Genomic DNA, 19722 nt, shown 5'->3' on the forward strand with positions numbered 1-19722 from the left:
TATTGTAATCCTTTTCTAGGAGAGTACTAATTACTGTACTAATTATTACAAATGAGGGAAACCATGGAGCCTATGTTCCTTTGGGTCTGGCTTACTTCACTTCCTATGATTTTTTCCAAGTCTTTCTATTTCCTTTCAAATAGGCGATGCCATTCTTTCCGATGGCTGCATAGAATTCCGTTGTGTATAAATATCACATCTTGTTGATCCAATTATCTACCGAGGGGCAACTGGGTTGATTCCATATCTTTGCTATGGTAAATAGTGGTGCAACGAACATCCTTGTGCCAGTGGGTTTAGTATGTCCTTGTTTCTGGATGATTGGGTAAATGCCAAGTAGTGGAATTGCTGGGTCCTAGGGGAGCTCTATGTTTAGTCTTTGGAGGAACCCCCATACTGCTTTCCATAGTGGTTGAAAGAGTTTGCACTCCCACCAATAGTGTAATAGTGATCCCTCCTGGCCACATCCCTACCAGCATCTGTTGTTATTAGATTTCTTTAAATTTTTTTTTTTTTTTTACCAAGGAATCGAACCCAGGTCTTCATGCATGCTAGGCAATCCCTCCACCTCTAGGCCAAACTCCCAGCCCTGATATTAGATTTCTTGATCATGGCCATTCTAACTGGGTGAGGTAGAATCTCAGAGTTATTTTGATTTGCATTTCTTTTATGACCAGAGATGTCGAACATTTCTTCATGTGACTATAGGCCATTCTTAGTTCTTCTTCAGAGAAGTCTCTCTTTTCTTTGTTGTAGGTTACTCAATCTTACATTCATTGTAGTGAGTAAACTGACCAGTACAGAACACGAAGTGAGAATTCTAGGCTCCGATAACAGCTGTTGCTCCCCTGGTTCCCCTGGTTGTAGGAGTAATAGAATTTGTGAAAGTTACTCATCTCGTCTTGTTTGACTTAGAGTTTTCATCATTTACATGTGACCTAGGTAAGACCTATGTGTGAACATCTTTATCTGACCTAGAGAAGTTTCTGGTGGTAGTAGCTATATTTAATTCTTCTAGATACTGATGAGGTGGTCATTTTCTTGTCCTTTTTTCTGTCTCTTTCTGAGCAATTATTTTCTTGGTGTGTGCTTCATCTTGTGGATAACTCTCTTGTTCCTACTACTTTTTAGATATTTTAAAAGCTCATACTGCTTTTCTTGCCCCCCCACCTGTTTCATTAGCACTGTCATGCAGAGAGCTCACATTTATTACAGTTGATAAGCTTGCATTGACCAATTATTATCATCATAAGGCACTAAAGCTTCATTTGGAATGCTCTTCCAGCTTTGACCAACTTATAGCAATATTCTGTTCATCATCATCTTACCAGGCAAAATAGTTTCACTGTGCAAATCCCTGCATAGGCCTCTACCCCAGAGACCACTTGTGCCTTTTTCTAATGTTATGAAGTTGGAATCATTCAGGAGAAGTCTTTTTGGGGGATTGGCTTGTTTTATTTAGTGGTACCCATTAAAATGTCTTTCATAAGTTTTCATGACCTGATGACTCATTATGAGTGCCTGATTGTGCCACAACTCATTACTTATCCAATTATTTCCTGCAGTTCATTTGGCTTGTTTTCAATTTTCTGTAATTATGAGTGAAAGCAATCTTGATGTCTATGTGAAGTTTTTGTGAAGACATAGGTTTTTGACTCATTCCAAAAAAGACAAAGGAATCATGACTCTTGGATATTTTTTAAATAAATATTTATATATGTATATATATATATGTCAAATTGCCTTTGGAAGTAGTTGTACATGATGTATTTTTACTAGCAATAAATGGGAGATTCAGTAATTGCACATAACTAGAAATATTCTAGTACATGCACAGTAGCAGCTCATAATTTAATTTTTAAAATTTTTATGAAATAATTTATTAACATTGATTTTTACATCATATTTCAAATGACATATTTAACAAACAAGTATTCAAGAAAGGAATCTCTGTATACAATCACTGGCACTTAGATTTTAGAACATAATTGAAATTAGGCTGAGGGTTTGTATGTCATAGATACATATTAATCTATTTTATTAAAACATTATGTCTATAGAGTCATAGGTTTTTATGTCGATGTAGTTGTGTTTATATTTCCAATACCATGTCCATAGAATTGGGTACATGAATAATGAGTCCTTGCTTCTTGTACTGTTTGGATCTAATAGCCACATATTAAGGATACCATGCGCCTTTTGTTTCTTTGGTCTTGACTTGTCTCACTTAGCATGATTCACTCTAGATTCATCTACTTCCCTCCAAATGCCATTGTTTCAGCTTGTCTGTTGGCTATGTAGAATTCCATTGTATCTATCTATCTATCTATCTATCTATCTATCTATCTATCTATCTATCTACCACATTTTTTGTATCCATTTATCTGCAGTAGGGCATCTGGATTGTTTCCATTTCATTATTTAATTTTTAATTCCCATCGAGTGTGATGTGGAACATACATTTTGAAGATGAGTTTTCTTTATTGTTATTGTAAAGATGATGTAGAGAGGATTATAGTTACCTAAGTCAGTTAATGAGTACATTTCTGTATTAACAGTGTCACCTCTGCCCTCATTGAACATACTTTCACATGCTTATTTTCCATGTACATATTGCTAATGAAGGGGCTATGAACAACTCTTTTTCAATTAATTTTGGCAATATTGGGGTTTGAATTCAGGTCACCACAAGCTCTGTGAGGCTTTGTGAACTTTTGCTGGAGCTGGTTTTAAACTGTCATCTTCCTGATTGTTTTCTAGATAATTAGGAATGTGGGAGTGACCCCTGCTTGACTTTTCCATTTTTAAAAGAGAGTTTGTTTACTTTTTGCTGGATTTTAAATATTCTTTTTATGGGGAGTATCAGGTCTTTTGCTAATATTTTCTCCTGGTCTGTGGCTTGTCATTTCATTTTCTTGATCAGTGCACTTCTTAGAGCTGATTTGAACGATGTCAAACTTATTAAATATTTCCCTCATAAACTGTGCCTTTGATGTTGAACTTAAAAAGTCATTGACAAAACCAAAGTAATTTAGATTTTCTCTAATGTTTCTCTTAGGAATTTTATGGTTTTGCAATGAGTAACTCGGTCTACGATCCATTAAGAATTAATTTTGCTGGGCAGCGGTGGGGGAGGGAAATGGGGACCAAGACATGAGAAAGGCTATCAATGTATGTGAAGTAATGCACCTTCTATCTGGTGAATATAATGTAACCCTTCTATTAATTACAATAAAAATATATGGAAAAAAGTAATTTTGCTAAAGGTAAAGTTCTTTCTGTAGACTCATGTGGATATACAGCTGATGTAGCACCGTTGGGCAGACTCTCTTTGCTGCCTTCTATTGCCTTAATATTTTATTGACATTCAGATATCAATAACAACTAGTTTTCATTTCTTACATTTTAATTAGTAACTTACCTTTTTGTATTCAATTAACAGAAGAGTTTTAAGTATTTTCTGAAAAAATTTAAACAGTTTTTGGCTTATGGGTTTTCTTAGTAATTTTTCGGTTCCCATTTTATTGGTTTCTGCTCCAACTTTTGTTATTACTTTTGGTTTTATTTTCTTTCTGCTTAAATTGCTCTTCTCTAGATCACCAAAGTGGAAATCAAAGTTATTATCTTTAGATATTTCTTCTTTCTTATAATTTTTAATTTAATGCTGTAATATATTTCTAACTGCCACATCCATTACATACCTCATATTTTGGACAAAATATAATTTAATAATTTCTCTGAAGCTTTCTGTCTGTTGGTTACTTAGACATTTGTTATTTATGTTTCAAATATTTTAGAAATTTTCAGCTTTCCTTCTGTCTAAATGTATATTTATATACTGAGTGTGATAAAAGCAGTGCTCCAGGTCCCCTTTACTTTGGTAATTTCTTTTCTTTTCTTTTTTTTTTTTGCCGGTTCGGGCTTCGGCTCAATGTGTGAGCACTGTTCTTGGGCTTTCTTTCTCAAGGCTAGAACTCTACCACTTGAGCCACAGAACCACTTCTGGCTTTATTCTATGTTATGTGGTACCAAGGAATTGAACCTAGGCAAGCATTTTACCACTAGCCCAAACTCCCGGCCCATGATAATGATTTCTTTTTAAAGAAACATTTTTTTTTCTATCTAGCCATCATACTACACTACTCTATCATCTATGTAACAAAGACATGTTATTAAAAATAACAATGAAAAATAGTAGCATTGCATTTTTAGGCCAAATGAAGCATTTTTTTAAAATTTAGTGAACTGAAATCTTGATTATTTTTTATGAACATGGAATATACTATCATGGTTCAAAGCCATCTCGTGCTGGAAAGTCTGGGAGACTATCTCCAATTCAATACTGTGGCTTAAATCCTATAGTGCTAGCCTTGAGCAAAAATAAAGGGCAAGAACAGAGCCAAGGCCTACAGTTTAAGCCCTAGTATTGACATGCATAATCAATCAGTCAATCAATCAATCAGAACAGAGTATCTTCCTGTCAAGAACATATACAAGAAAATTAGGAAGTAATGCTAAGCATATTTCATCTTGAACATAGTTTGTTTTGGTCATTTTGACCAGATCTGACTGATTAAAAGAATAAGCTATGGCTTACCCAGTGTGTTCTTTATGAAACCAAAGTTGATTTATAGGTTGTTATTTGGAAATATTGTCACTTTTCCAGTGTAGCAAAAGTAAAAGATTTTATTCCTTAAAATGAGTATACCTCTAATGTTATCCCCTTTATATGTCTTTCTGCCTATAGAATGAACTATAGAGTTTTATAAAAGAGAGGAATTTTTTTTTCTTTTTTCCTCAGACAATTGAAGAGTTGCTATGCTGACATGGATTGGAAGGAATAGATGCTCATCTATAAAAGTTCCTTTTGTATTTATTAAACATTTGGCTTTAGTTACTAAAGAAGGAACAAGTTTTTGTCTATCTGGGCAGATAAAATGGGCACAAGGTAATTGTCTGATAAGATAAACATCAAATGCTGGAAAGACTTAGAATCACGGATCTGCAAGTGTTCAGACCAGATCTGACTGAGATCTATAAGTGGATCAGACCCAGAATGCTTAGGTTTGTGCTTCATTCTGCACTTTGAGACAGGCCACGATAGAGGACCAAAATAGAACAAAGAAGGCCTATCTCCTTAGATTTGCCTATATACTCTTAGGTAACTTTTGTTTATTTGTAGCCCTGAAAGAATTGCCTGCTTTAAAAATACATCTTTTTTTTTTTTTTATTTAAAGAGACATGTGCAAAGGCCAATTGAAAATTCAGGCATGGTCCATGGACACGATACCTCAGTGGGTTGGCAGTCTCAAGAGACTAGATTTGAAGCATTGTAGGGCCAGAAACTCAGTCCCATGATTAAACACAGACTGATTTGACTCAGGGGAACTGACTCATGCTAATGAAACTTTAAGAGACTCATGATAAGCCAGAAGGCTAGTTCATTAATTCATAATTAGAACTAGATATGCCAAGAAAATGGAAATACAGCTGGTCAGCATATTTTCTCCCAGAAAGAAAATTCACATGTAAATGCAAAAAGGTAGCTTGAAAGATAGAGAAGCAACCGGGCAGTTTTATCTAGTCATGTCAGTTTAGAGATGGGTGTTTCAGGAGATAGAGTGCCTTCTGAGTTAAAGAGATGCTAATGCAAGATTGGTCTTTGAACCAACCTTCAATATAATTGAAGGATTTATGTCTCTTTAAATTAGCATGCCATACTTTTAGGATCTTGTGAGTATACCATGCTTTTCTTTTTCTTATTGTTGGGATAGCATATAGAAGGGTTATAGTTACATTCGTCAGGTAGTAGGTCCATTACTTCTCACACATTGCTATCCCCTCTCATGTTTTTGTCCCCATTTCCCTCCCCCTATCATGGTTTTCTTGATGGAGACTATGAAAGCCTTTATTTCAGTGAGTAACACTCTGTCACTGAATGTGTTGCCCTGAGTTTCAACTTTTACCCTAATTTCTCGTTATTTACAATCTCAAACATAGATTCTTGTAAACGGAAGTGCTCATATCCTGGAGGAAAGGACTGCACATATATAGATTGATGTTGTATTGCATATTCTGTAAGATTAATCAATACATTTGCAAATACATAAATCAATATGTGTGATTATATATACATATAAAGTATTGCATTCCAAAATGACCTGTATATTTGGATTTTAGGATATTCTCTGATAGTTTATGAATAGTCTTCCGGTCACACTTGTGACTTAGGATTTACTACAATTAATGAAGACAGGTGACCAGTGTGGACAGTTGAGCTCTTGTCCTGGCTGGTGGATGGTGGTGCCTGTGGTTAAAGATCCTTGACCAGGGCCGGGATTTTGGCCTAGTGGTAGAGTGCTTGCCTAGCATGCACGAAGATCCGGGTTCGATTCCTTGGTACCACATACTTAGAAAAAGCAAGGAGTGGTGTTGAGGCACAAAGTGGTAGAGTTCTAGCCTTGAGAAAAATCCAAGGACAGTCTTCAGGCCCTGATCTTAAGCCCAAGAAGGGCAAAAAAAAAATCCTTGACCATTCGTGAGATCATATTGACAAAGTAAAGGTGAGAAAGAGTGTTGGCCTTGTTTACGATGATGTGGAAAATATAAGATACAATCTTTCCTTCTGTATCATGAAATGCATATAGTAATAGAGTTAGTCAAACATGATTTTCTCTCTCTTGTATGACTCGGCCCTCTAAGATCAGCTTCAAGATCACTGTCAAGACACGGGACAGGAGAGTGTGCCACCTTTAATGATGCACAGTCGACATGTGAAGTAAGAGAAAGAGTTTCTAATTGTTGACAGAGGAATGACAGATTGTACTTGTAGGTGAGCTATGGATTAGCAAGAATAAGGAAAATCAATAAATCTTAAAATTTGTGTTTGATGTGATCTAATTTTAAACTGAGCCATCATAAGCAGTTTTATCCAAGTCAAAGAGACAGTGACTTCTAAATGGGTAGTATCTGTGTTCATTCATAGTTCTTGCAGATCACATGTGCAGGTCACATGTATCAGACAATACTGGCACTAGTTAAAATACTTTCAATGCATTTAAAGAGTGAGAATTAAAAACATGTCATAAGTGGACTTATCCTAAGTAAGATATGTGTTACAAATTCATCATACACAATCTGATGATCTGATATTCAGATGCTGTTTTTTTTCAATATTATGTCATTTTCCACTTTTTTGCTTTAGTTTATATTGTGTCCTATTGTTCATGAAGAAGAAAACTTCAATTATGAATTTAGTACCTTTCCTCAAGAATAGAGAAAGCTCTTGGTAACAGCATGGATTGTTTCTGGAGAATGTCACTGAAGTATGGTGATACTGTTCTAGGAAGGAGAGAGGAATGAGGAAGGGAAGTGAAACATGATGAAATGCATCAAGGGAGGAAGCTGGGGACAAATGATTAAAGATGGGTGCACACTAAGAATTTAGTATCAGGAAGAGAGAAGGAACCTAGGACGCCTTGATCTGTTTACCCATAGCTGCTTAACAAACTATCCCCAAATCAGTGGCTGAAAACAATGGCTAGAAACTCTTCTGATGCCTGACTCCTGCAGCTGGGATCAGCTCCTGAGCACTACAGACATTGGAGGAACAGTCCAGACGGAGCCCTGTTCACTGTCTGACACCTCAATTTCTGTAGTGAATTGTTTTTTTAACCAACGTGGAATTCTTTTACGAACTTTTATGAAGCTTATCAAAACATCACCCATTTAAAATATACAATTGAATGTTCTTTTCAATGATTTTAAAAAGTACAAACCAGGGGCTGGGAGTTTGGCCTAGTGGTAGAGTGCTTGCCTAGCATGCAGGAAGACCAGGGTTCAATTCCTCAGTACCACATAAATAAAAAAAAGCTGGAAATGGTGCTAAGGCTCAAGTGGTAGAGCTCTAGCCTTGAGAAAGTCCAAGGACAATGCTCATGCCCTTGAGTTCAAGCCCCAGGACTGGCAAAAAAAAAAGTACAAAACATAGTCTACATTGAGAATGATTTTTTTATCACTTCCAATGAGCTTTGTTTTCTTAAGATGGAAACAGAGAGTGCTGTTTTGAAAATTTTTCCCTCATGTATTGTATTTAAAATACAAATTGCCTGCATCACATATGTTGATGTTTTGCTCTTGTTTTAATTCAATTCAACATATATTATATATTATACATGACTTCACTGAAATGTATATATACATATAGAAGTATATATGCATACAGATATATGTATGCATATATGTACACATATATCTGTGTTTAAAATTTCATTGAAATTTTTTTTTTGGCCAGTCTTGGGCTTAAGCTCAGGGCCTGAGCACTGTCCTTGGACTTTCTCAAGGCTAGAGCTCTACCACTTGAGTCTCAGCACCATTTCTGGCTTTTTTCTGTATATGTGGTACCGAGGAATAGAACCCGGCTCTTCGTGCATGCTAGGCAAGCACTCTACCACTAGGCCAAACTCCCGGCCCTCATTGAAATTTTTGACTCATCGTTTATTCAGGTATTTTTAGCCCAAAATATTTCTCATTTTTTCAATTATATTCCATTGTAAAGCTCTAAGTTTTGATCTGAAAATTTACTCTGCATTCAGTCTTAAAATAATTTACAGTTTGTATATATGCTTATTTGGTTATTTAAAATAGGATAGGGAAGGGGGAGAAACAAGATGAAGGGTGGGGGTAGGTGGGGAAAGGGAAATGGGGACCAAGACATGAGAAAGGGTATCAACGTTTGTGAAGTAATCACCTCCTATCTGGTGAATATAATGTAACCCTTCTAATAATTACAATAAAAATATATGGAAAAATAATTTACAGTTTGCTTTGTTTTCTATAAATTGGTAGACTGTAGTTTGATTTTGTTTTTTTTTTTGGAAAATGTTTTATTTAGCTGAAAAGAATCTATATTTTTCAGTTACTTAGTGGAATGTTCTAGAAATGTCACTCTGTCCAGGGTCAAAAAATCATGAACTGAAACCTCTAAAGCCAAGATCAAAAAACAATTCTACATATAAATAAATCAGTATTGGTATTTGTTGTAATGATGAGGGAAATCTAACATATGTCACATATTGAGATTGATATTGCCTGTGGAAAAAAATGTCTTTTCAGTATTGACAGTGTTACAATGGGTAAATTTCATTGACATTGTTGTGTCCAAAGTCCATAGTTTATGTCATATTCATTTTTATACTCTTTTTGGCAAATGCCTAAGAGTAAAGCTCTCTGTATTATGTGGTTAACTTTTCAAGGAACTTCCAGATTGTCTTCTAAAATGGCTTTGTCATTTTTTCATCTCCATCAGAAATCAATGTCAGCCCTTGACAGTCCTTTTCCTCACCAGCAGTTTGCCCTGTCAATGTTTCAGATTTTTCCTATCATAATAAGTTCATAATGGTGTTTCATTATTGCTTTAACTTACAGTCCCCTAACACTATATAAAGTTGAACATTTTTTCATAAGTTTATTTGCTATTTGTATATTCTCTATAATGTGAGATGTGTTTGGATTATTTCATCATTTTTCATCTACTTGAAATAAGTTTTTGAATATTCTTACTGTTGAGTTTAAAGAATTATTCATGGGCCGGGAGTTTGGCCTAGTGGTTAAAGTGCTTGCCTAGCATGCACGAAGACCCGGGTTCGATTCCTTGTTACCACATATATAGAAAAAGCCTGAAGTGGTACTGAGGCTCAAGTGGTAGAGCTCTAGCCTTGAGAAAATCCAAGGACAGTGCTCAGGCCCTGAGCTCAAGCCCAGGACTGGCAAAAAAAAAAGAATTATTCATGTATTTTGGATGCTAGACATTTTTAGATTTTGCAAAAATGATCTCCTAGTTATGGGCTTATTATTTTTTTAAAATTCACAATGAAAGGTATTAGATCAGGTATGAAAGTTATAAACCACAGATTGGATGAACTCTTGAAACCCACCCCAAAATGACATTGACAATGAGACTGATTTTCTTAATGCATTTGACAGCTTTCATCAGGTAAGCATCAGCCTGCCTTCTAATTATTCTCTATCTTTAGGAAATCATTTTACCATAGATGGAGTCATAAGTAATATATTATTTAATTAGATGTCTTGAGTGTTCTAAAATGTGTACTATACCTTGTAATCAATCATCAGAAGTTTGCTTTGTTTTTCTCAACCCATCTCCTACGAGTCACTGAGTTCCCATACAGAAACTGAATGATGATTTTGGATATGTAGATGGAAGAAATTACCCTTCCTTCTTTCCTCTATCCATCCCTCCCTTCTTCGGTATCATTTTGCCAACAGATTTTATGTCAGGGTCTCACATGTGTTCATTTTTCTTGCTTGTCTGCACTTTATCACTTAAAATATGCCTCTAGTACTGCTTGTTTGCTAGTTAGTTTGGAGATGAAGTCTTGCAGACTTGCAGATGGTGGCTTCAAACCACCATCTTTTAAATTACAGCCTCCTGAATAGCTATGATTGCAGATGTGAGCCACGGCAGTCTTCTGCAAGTTGCTCTTCATTTCAAATCCTGTCATACTTTTTACCATACTAGATTCCAGAATCTCATGCTATTCTCTATTCCAGGCTAAAGTCTATACTGTTTGACATAGATTGGTTTTGGTAGAAATAAGGACTATGCTTTTGTAAATAGCTACTTATAGTTGCAAAGTCAGTGAATTTATTGGTAATATAACATAATGCCTGTTAACTTGAATGAAATGAATTTTCTCTTGGATTTCAGCAGCAAACATTATTTATTTCCAATTGTGGTTTATTTGATGATTGTCACCTTCAAATATTTCTCTTCGTTTTTTACCAACATTCAGAAATTCAAAGTGCACATATGCTTTTGCAAGTAAACATAAATTTAGTTCTCAAAAAAAAACCTGAGTTACAGCTAAATATAACCTTGCTTTCCCACCATCAGATGTTTGACATCTGCACTGATTTTTACACCAACAAACTGAATATTTCTTGGAAAATTCTCACATAAAAAAGTGCTACATTTGAAGAGGTTTAAAATTTTTAGTGCTTAGAAAAAGACAACTTATATGATAACTCTATTTTGACCATTTTGTTTTTTTCAGCTCTGATTTTTAAGGTTCCTTAAGAAATTCTCAAAAGTATTATTCTAGTCCACTTCAAAATATGTATCAGTTTTGTATTGCAAACTATTTTTCAATAATCAATCAGTACAAATAACAATGGAATCAGAGTACTTTCTAATAAAACTACTTTTAGTTAAGCAGCACCTATTTTTATTAATATACATTAATGCCCCAAAAGGATTCACAGTATTTCCATACATGCCTATAATAGACTTGTATCAAACTCATCTTGGCTATTACTTTTTCTTAATTTCCAAGAAGCCTTTTTGGTATCTCCTGTGCCACCCTCTCCCCCCTCCCTTTACTGATTTCATCTACTCTCAGCTAAACAAGGGAAAATTTCTTTTTTTTCTTATGGATTAACGTTTGTATCATATTTTTGTCATCCATCCACTCTGTCAATATTCTAAGTGCTTCTCGAGCTTCATTTTAAGTATACTTTCCAAATCTAGGATATGTCACCCCTTCCTTCTTTCTCCCTCATTTCCTCCCTCCTATGCTTACCCTCAAGTTACATAATTCACTTTTTTGAAATAAAGTACATTGGCTGTAATGACTGCATTTCAGAGCCAGTATAACTTTTGTTTCATTTTATTTTTTATTATCAAGGTAATGTATAGAGGGGTTACAGTTACATTCATCAGATAGTAGGTGCATTACTTCTCAGACATTGATACCCCTTCTTATGTTTTTGTCCCCATTTCCCTCTCCCCACCACCTCCCAATCATCTTGTTTTCCCCATTCCCTTTACTATTTCCTATAAACCAGTACACATATATACAATATACCAGGTCACAAAGTGGGATACTGTAACAATATGAGATTAACCAAAGGGCAACAAAGGAAAAGAGAAATAACAGTACATTAAACAATCACTCAAGATAAAGCTCTTGTTTCCATATCCTAGATATCCTTTCATTTAGTCTATTCCAGTCCTTTGCTATGAGACTCCCAGATGTGTACTAATTATTACAAATGAGGGGAACCATTGAGTCTGTGTTCCACTGAGTCCGGCTTACTTCACTTAATAATATGATTTTTTCCAGGTCTTTCCATTTCTTTACAAATGGGGCTATGTCATTCTATCTGATGGCATCATAGAATTCCATTGTGTATAAATACCACTTCTTGTTAGTCTGATCACCTACTGAGAGACATCTGGGTTGGTTTCATATCTTCCCTATGGTAAATAGTGCAGTGAACGTTCTTGTGCTGGTGGATTTAGTATGTCCTTGCTTCTGGACATTTGAGTAAATGCCAAGTAGTGGAATTGCTGGGTCATAGGGGAGATCTGTTTAGTCTTTTGAGCAACCACCATACTGCTTTCCATAGTGGTTTAACAAGTTGGCAGTATAAATTTTAAAATATTTATTTAATGTCATTTTTACAGAAAAAGTATTTTCAGTTTCTATCTAGCCAACATGAAAATACATTTGAGAAGATTGAAATCTGAATACTTACAATCCTCAACTAGATGCCTAAAGCTTCTTTAGTACTATGCTAAAATTAACAGATAGAGCTTTTGTCATTAGCCTCTCCTTTTATTCTGTCTTAGTCATTACTGTCATAATAAGGATCCCATAATTCTTTTCTGCATACTTATAGTGAAATCTTCCATTTTGTTGTACCATAAGCAGATCTCAATAGAAAAATTAGTGTGCACATATAAAGAAAACAGACAACTAAAATCTAGTGGAAATATGAAATTATTATTTTCTAAATTTTTTTGTCAGTCCTGGGGCTTGAACTCAGTGCCTGAGCACTGCCCTTTGGCTTTCCTCAAGGCTAGCACTTTACCACTTGAGCCACGGCACCACTCCTGGCTTTTCTATGTATGTGGTACTGAGGAATCAACCTCAGGTCTTCGTGCATGCCTGGCAAGCCCTCTACCACTAGGCAAAACTCCTGGCCCCGAGATTATAATCCTTTTTATTTTTGTGGGTCATGGGGCTTGAACTTGGTCTCGGCACAGTCCCTGAACTCTTCAGCTCAAGACACCACCCTACCCCTAGACTTGGGCAAGGTCCTTGTTCTCTTCAGCTCAAGGCTACCACCTTATCCTTGAGCCAAGCCCCACTTCCTGTTTTCTAGAGGTTAATTGGAGAGAGGAGTCTCAGGTCCCGCTCTGGCTTTGAACCTTGAACCTCAGATTTCAGCCTCCTGAGTAACTACGATTACAGGCATGAGTCACTGAGGTGCCTGGCAGTATTTATTTATTTATTATTATTCTTTTTTACCTTGGGATATGACATTTACTGAGCTTATCCACTGCAGTGGAAATAATGTCTGTACAAAACCAAATGTTGTTACTATAACTTTTGCATCACAATTTGTATGAACTGTAAGATTCAAGAAAAGAATGAATGAAAAAAACCCAAGCTAAATCATGCCAAACCAAACATCATTATGTATAACAGTTAATACTAGCAACAACACGGACACACAACATCGTTTATAAAGTATAACATACTTTCTTTGGCTAATTGAACTTCTTTTCTTTCATTCTGTTTAATGTGTGCTTGTTTTAGCTGTGAGTCGTAGTACATTCCTCCTTTCAGGAAAAAAATGATTAATAAACACAGTGCCACTAAATTATGAGAACTGGGATTGTACTGGTGGTGCTGGTGGCTCCCTTGTATAAATAGTAGTTATTCAGGTGGCTGAGATATGAGTCTCATGGTAGAGAGCTAGTCTGGTCAGACAAATCAGTAATTTTTATCTCCAAATTACCAACAAAAAGTAGAGACATGACTCATGTTGTGATATCATCCACGGACAAAAAGTAGGCTGATGGCTTGAGTCTATAAGCTTAAACCCAAGTACTAGCACTTGATAAAATGAATAAATCAAAACAAATGAAAACATCCATCAGGACTGTTTTTTTGTAAAGCTTTAAGTTTTCTGATTAATGGAATGGCCAGAATGATATATCTTGAAGTTTAATCAATATTTGCTTTTTATACCAATACATTTACAGTTCTGTTTCTGTTCTAACAAATTTCTTTAAAACGGCCAGAAATACTGATGCTCCCCCTCCAGGCAAACATCAGACTCTAATTTTGATGTTTAGTCATTGGTCCGAACTTAACACTGATATTTAAATGTAGGACTTGGGAGCACATCTTGTAGCTAGCTTTTGCAATAAGCTTCACAGTTTGGAAATCAGCCATTGTTTTTCTTACCAACTCAAATGTTTTTACATTAACTTGTGTTCTAATCTATGTTAGAATGACAAGTGATTACTGGAAAGTTTTATATGGCTAACCAGAATGAGCTTATATTCATAAAGTATAAGCTATAACAAGGCCCAAGTGTCATTCCTAGCAGTCCTGTTATTTCCATATGCCCATCTATCCAGTTTCTTGTTTTTCTCTTAAGATAGGAAGTTATTTTTTTATATTATTTCTTCTGGGCAATCCTGTCAAATATTGTAAGTAGACCAAACTAAATAGGAAATATGTTGTAAATACTTGTTTATCAACATGTGCATTTTTCTTTCCTTTCTATCCTTCCTTCCTTCCTTCCTTCCTTCTTTTCTTCCTCCTTTTTTCCTTCCCTCCCCTTTCTCTCTTTCTCTCTTCTTTCTTTCTTTCTTTCTTTCTTTCTTCTTTCTTTCTTTCTTTCTTTCTTTCTTTCTTTCTTTCTTTCTTTCTTTCTTTCTTTCTTTCTTTCTTTCTCTTGTGGAAGTTTCAATATAAGGCAGCCTTTCAACTACTGAACTCCTACCAAACACAATAATTTATGGTGGTGTGCATAATATGTCAACTTGCCTTGAATGAGTTGAGTTCATTTTCTGTTTCTTCCTTGAGTGCTTTTTTTGTGTACAGGGGTTATAAAACATGTGGTATTCTTCTAACATCATTGTTATTTTTAACAGCAGGAGTCATCTTTCCTCTGAGTTCTTTTGTCATCCTTGAGTGAATGCCATTTGAGCTTTGTGATAGACTTACATATAATATGTCTGTTGTCCTCAGATGCCCTGTGTCATACCTTTGACTTGTTTTGAAGCCAGAGAAAGTACCATCACCACCAACACCAGCTCCTCCTCCTCCTCCTCCTCCTCTTCTACCTCTTCCTCTTCCTCCTACTCATTATTATTATTATTATTGTCATTTGGTGAAGATTACTTCTTAAATATTCTATATTTCATGTGATAACAGATTTGGGAAGCAAAATTTTTATAAAAGAGACTTTAAGTAGTTTTCTCTTCTTCTTATTATCATTTGATCTCCAGATAAATATCTGAAAAAATTATTACATTAAGAAATGATGGGTGGAAAGTATATTTCTATGGATCAGTTAATTTAAATTTAGTTTAATTCTTTCAATAAAAAGTAATGATAAAATTCTATAAAAATTATTAGATGAATATTATGGCATTAATTCAGAACTTGTTACTCCTTTTCAGATTCCTGATAGTAATTTTATTGAATGAAAAAAGTTGTATCATTTCTATGAAATAATATTTCTTTGAGTGGCATAATTATGGCCTCTATCATAGGCTAGGTTACTCATTTTAACATCAGTAGGCTAGCTACTGATTCAGACTTGGTTTTCCTAATTAAAATTCGTCTCTTTCTGCCTCTGTATCTGTTGCCTCTGTCTTTCTTCTCCATGTCTCTTTCTCTGTGTCTTTCTCTTCCTCTCTCCTTCTCCCTGTCTTTGCTCCTATGTCTATTTGTCTTTGTCTCTCTCCTCCTGTCCATCTTTGTCCCTTGGTGTCTTTCTTCCTCTCCCTCTCCCTACCTCTGTCTCTTTCTCTGTCAGTCTGTTTCATATTCCCCTTAATCCAGTTACAAAATCTACAAAATACCATTAATATGATTGCATCTCTATGGCTTCACTTTCTGGTATCCTAATTTTGTCTTACATATATTAATGTATTAGAATTTTTTTTGCAACATGGTTAGAGCTTGTTGTACAATGGCTGAAAAGAGAAGATGATCTTATTTTTCAAGTATATAAACATCTTTTCGACTTCCTTATATAAGCTGGGAACATTTTGTATTCATCAGGGCTTACTTTCTGTTAATGCCATATATGAATCATTGCTCTTTACAATATTCATTCCTGATAAAAATAACTTATATTCATTATAACAAATGGCAAACATAAATTACAATATACAGATAGAATGTTATATAAAAAAAGAGGAGTAGGTTTGAGGAATAGCAGAAGATCAATTAATCCCTTTGAGTTTAGTTTAATTCCTTTGCCGTGGACACAGCTCAACATGGCCTTATCCTCCTTTGACTCCATCACATGCCAAGGCAACACTGCAGCTATATGATAGAATAACTCTGTCATTAAATTCCTTACACCTTTTCCTGGTCCTTTGCTATAAAAAGAGTTCAGTATGGAATTCAAATATAGTGATAAATTTGAATGAAAAGAGTGACCTAGACCCATAGTGGAATGCAGAACATTATTTAGCAAATTCAGAGAACTGATAAATTCCAGAGGCTTGCAAGACAATGAAGGATATAAGATAAATACTTCAAGTTGGTTATTTTTCTATATGTGAAAATTTGATGTAGTGTTATAATTTTGGTGATTCTGATTCTAGCAGAGTTTAATCCACTGAAGGTAAATGTTATAGTTTACATTTTTTGATGCCATTACTGAGGTTTGAGCTCAAGGAATGGATGCTGTCTCTGAGCTTTTTATTTGGTTCAAGGCTGGAGCTCTACCACTTAAGATTCAATTCTATCTCCAGTTTTTTGGTAATTAATTAAAGGTAAGGATGTCAAGGGCTTTCTTTGCTTAGGCTGGCTTTGAACTAGGATCCTCAGATCATAGTTTACAGATATGAGCCACTAGTAATATGGATACTACTTTTGGAAAATGGTTAAAAAGATTCAAAGTTAATTTTGGTGAATAAAATTTACTTTGATATGTAAATGTCATCTGCTTTTGCTTTGAGGAAGTTAGAGAATGCCATTTACTTACATGGACAAATATCCATTTATATCAGGCAAAGTTGTTATTTTATATAAAAAGTAAAAAAATATTATAATACAAAATGAAAAAGAAAACCCGCATAGTTGCTGTAATAGAAAAGGCAATCAAATAACTCCACATGTCTTCCATATGTCAATACTGCATATAGAAACGTATGACTTGTAAAATACAAACACTTTACTTTAAAAACACATATATTACATATATTATTATGTCAAACAGTAGACTTATGCTAGAATGCATTGTATTTTTAGACTCCTTGGAGTCTTATTAATATATACAAGTCCAATTTGTCACACTATTGAGAAAAAGAAACCTAGAGAAGATGAAATAATCTATCCAAGCCATGGTTTAGTTAGTGATAGAAATAAGATTAGGATTTAGGTAGATAAAAAAGTTTTTAGTAATTGGCTTGGAAAGATCACATTAAAAATGGTTCTCACTTTTTTCACTATCTTTTAAATAGAAATAGGATTCCAGGTTTTGTGCAGTAGAATGTTTTGGAGAAAGCAATAAAATAGATGAATATAAAAAGTTGTGCTGTTATCATTTAAAGAAAACTGAAATAATCTTAGCCCTTTTCACCTAAGTATTTGAAATAAAGTGTCACTGGGAAATTACTTGATTAATATGGTATCAATATCAGTCCTTATTCCTGGTCTCTCTTTCTCTCACACACATAAAACCTCAAACAAAATAATCCTGGGATGGTTTCAATACTCATTGAGGTACCTGTCTCTATCTGTCTCTGTCTCTGTCTCTTTCTACTGTATTTCTGCAGCTACTTCAGTGGGTATTTTGTTTGGAGATACTATGTGTATATGTTGTTATAACTATTTCATTGAATTTGTAGATAGCTTTGTTTAATATTGCCATTTTCATGGCGTTAATCTTTCCAATCTAGGGTCATAGAAAGTTTTTCCATTTCCTTAAAATCTGCTTTAATTTCCCTTGTCAGATCCTTAAAGGTTTCATAATAGGGGCCCCTCACATCTTTGGTTAAGGCTATTTTCTTGTTGTTGTTTTTTTTGAGGCTATTCCAAACAGAGATGCTTTCCTGATTTCCTGAGTCTTTTTCCTGAGTCTTGAAGATCTCATTGTTTTCATATAGAAAATCTATTAATTTTTGTGGGTTAATTTTATTCTCTGCTACTTTGCCAGAGTTTGGATCAGCTCAAGTAACTAAGGGAAGAATCTAATGGGTCCTTTACAGGATTATGTCATCTGCAAAGAGGGATAGTTTTACTTTTTCTATTTGTATACTCTTTATGTTTTTTTTCTTGCCTTAGTGTTCTTGTTAGGAATTCCAGTACTATATTGAAGAGAAATGGAGAGAGTGGACATTCTAGTTTTGTTACTGATTTCAGAGGAAATGATTTTCACTTTCGACTGCTAAATATATTGCTGGCTGTAGGTTTGTCATATACAGCTTTTATTGTACTGAGGAATGTTTCATGGATTCCTAGCATCTCTAGCGCTTTTATTGTAAAGGGATGTTCAATGTTGTCAAATGCTTTTTGTACATCTATTGAGCTTACCATGTGGTTCTTGCTCTTGCTCCTATTGATGTGTTGAATTACATTAATTGACTTGCATATATTGAGCCAGCTTTTCTACCCTAGAATGAATCCTGTTTGATCAGGGTGTATGATTTTTTGGTTAGTTGTTGGATTTGGTTTGCTAGAATTTTACTGGGAAGGTTTTCATCGATGTTCTCCCAAGTGATGGGTCTATAGTTCTCTTCCATTGATATCCTCATCTGGTTCGGGGATGAGGTTTTTAGGCTGGCTTCTCAGAGTGAGTTTGGTAGTGATGTTTCCCTTTCAGTTTCACTGAATAATTTGGGCTTTTCTTGGATAGGAGGTCTTTTATTGTCATTTCTATTTATTACTTGTTATGGGTCTATTTAGTTGGTTTACATCCTCAGTCAGTTTGTGTGTATCAATATTCACTAGGAATTCTTGCAGATTCTCCAATTTGCTAGCAAAAATGTTTGCAAAGTATACCTTTACAGTGTTCTGAATTTTGCTTGTTTGTGTGGTAATCTTCCCTTTCTCATCTCTAATTATATTTATTTGGGTGTGCTCTCTTCTTTTCTGGGTCAGGTTTGCTAAGGATCTGTAAATTATTTGAGTTTTTCAAAGAACTGTTTTTTTTATTCTTCCTAATTTTTTGTATTCTAATATATTTATCTCTTATTTAATTTTGATTGTTTCTGTCTACTGGTTTGGGGTTTGGATTGTTCCTCTTTTTATTTTCTTTTGTCCCTTTCTTTCTTCTTCTTTTTTTTTTGTCTGTTGTGGGGCTTGAACTTGGGTCTAGAGTGAGTTCCTGAGCTCTTTTGCACAACAGACTAGCAGTCTACTACTTTGAACCACAGTTCCACTTCTAGTTTTCTGAGTGGTAAAATTAGAGATAATAGTCTCTTGGTGACTTTTCTGCCCAGGATTGCCTTGAAATACTGATCCATAGATCTCAGTCTCCTTAGTAGCTAGAATTACAGGCATGAACTACAGGCACCCAACTTGGTCCTCTTTTTCAAGAAGTTTAAGGTGCATCATTAAATTGTTGATTTGAGATTTTCCCAACTTACTGTTGCTGGCACTCAGAGCTATAAATTTTCCTCTGAATTCTGCCTTTGTGATTTCTCAAAGGAACTGACAT

Source organism: Megascapheus bottae, chromosome 4, assembly GCF_031878675.1.
Source record: "Megascapheus bottae isolate mThoBot1 chromosome 4, mThoBot2.hap1, whole genome shotgun sequence".
Taxonomy (NCBI): domain Eukaryota; kingdom Metazoa; phylum Chordata; class Mammalia; order Rodentia; family Geomyidae; genus Megascapheus; species Megascapheus bottae.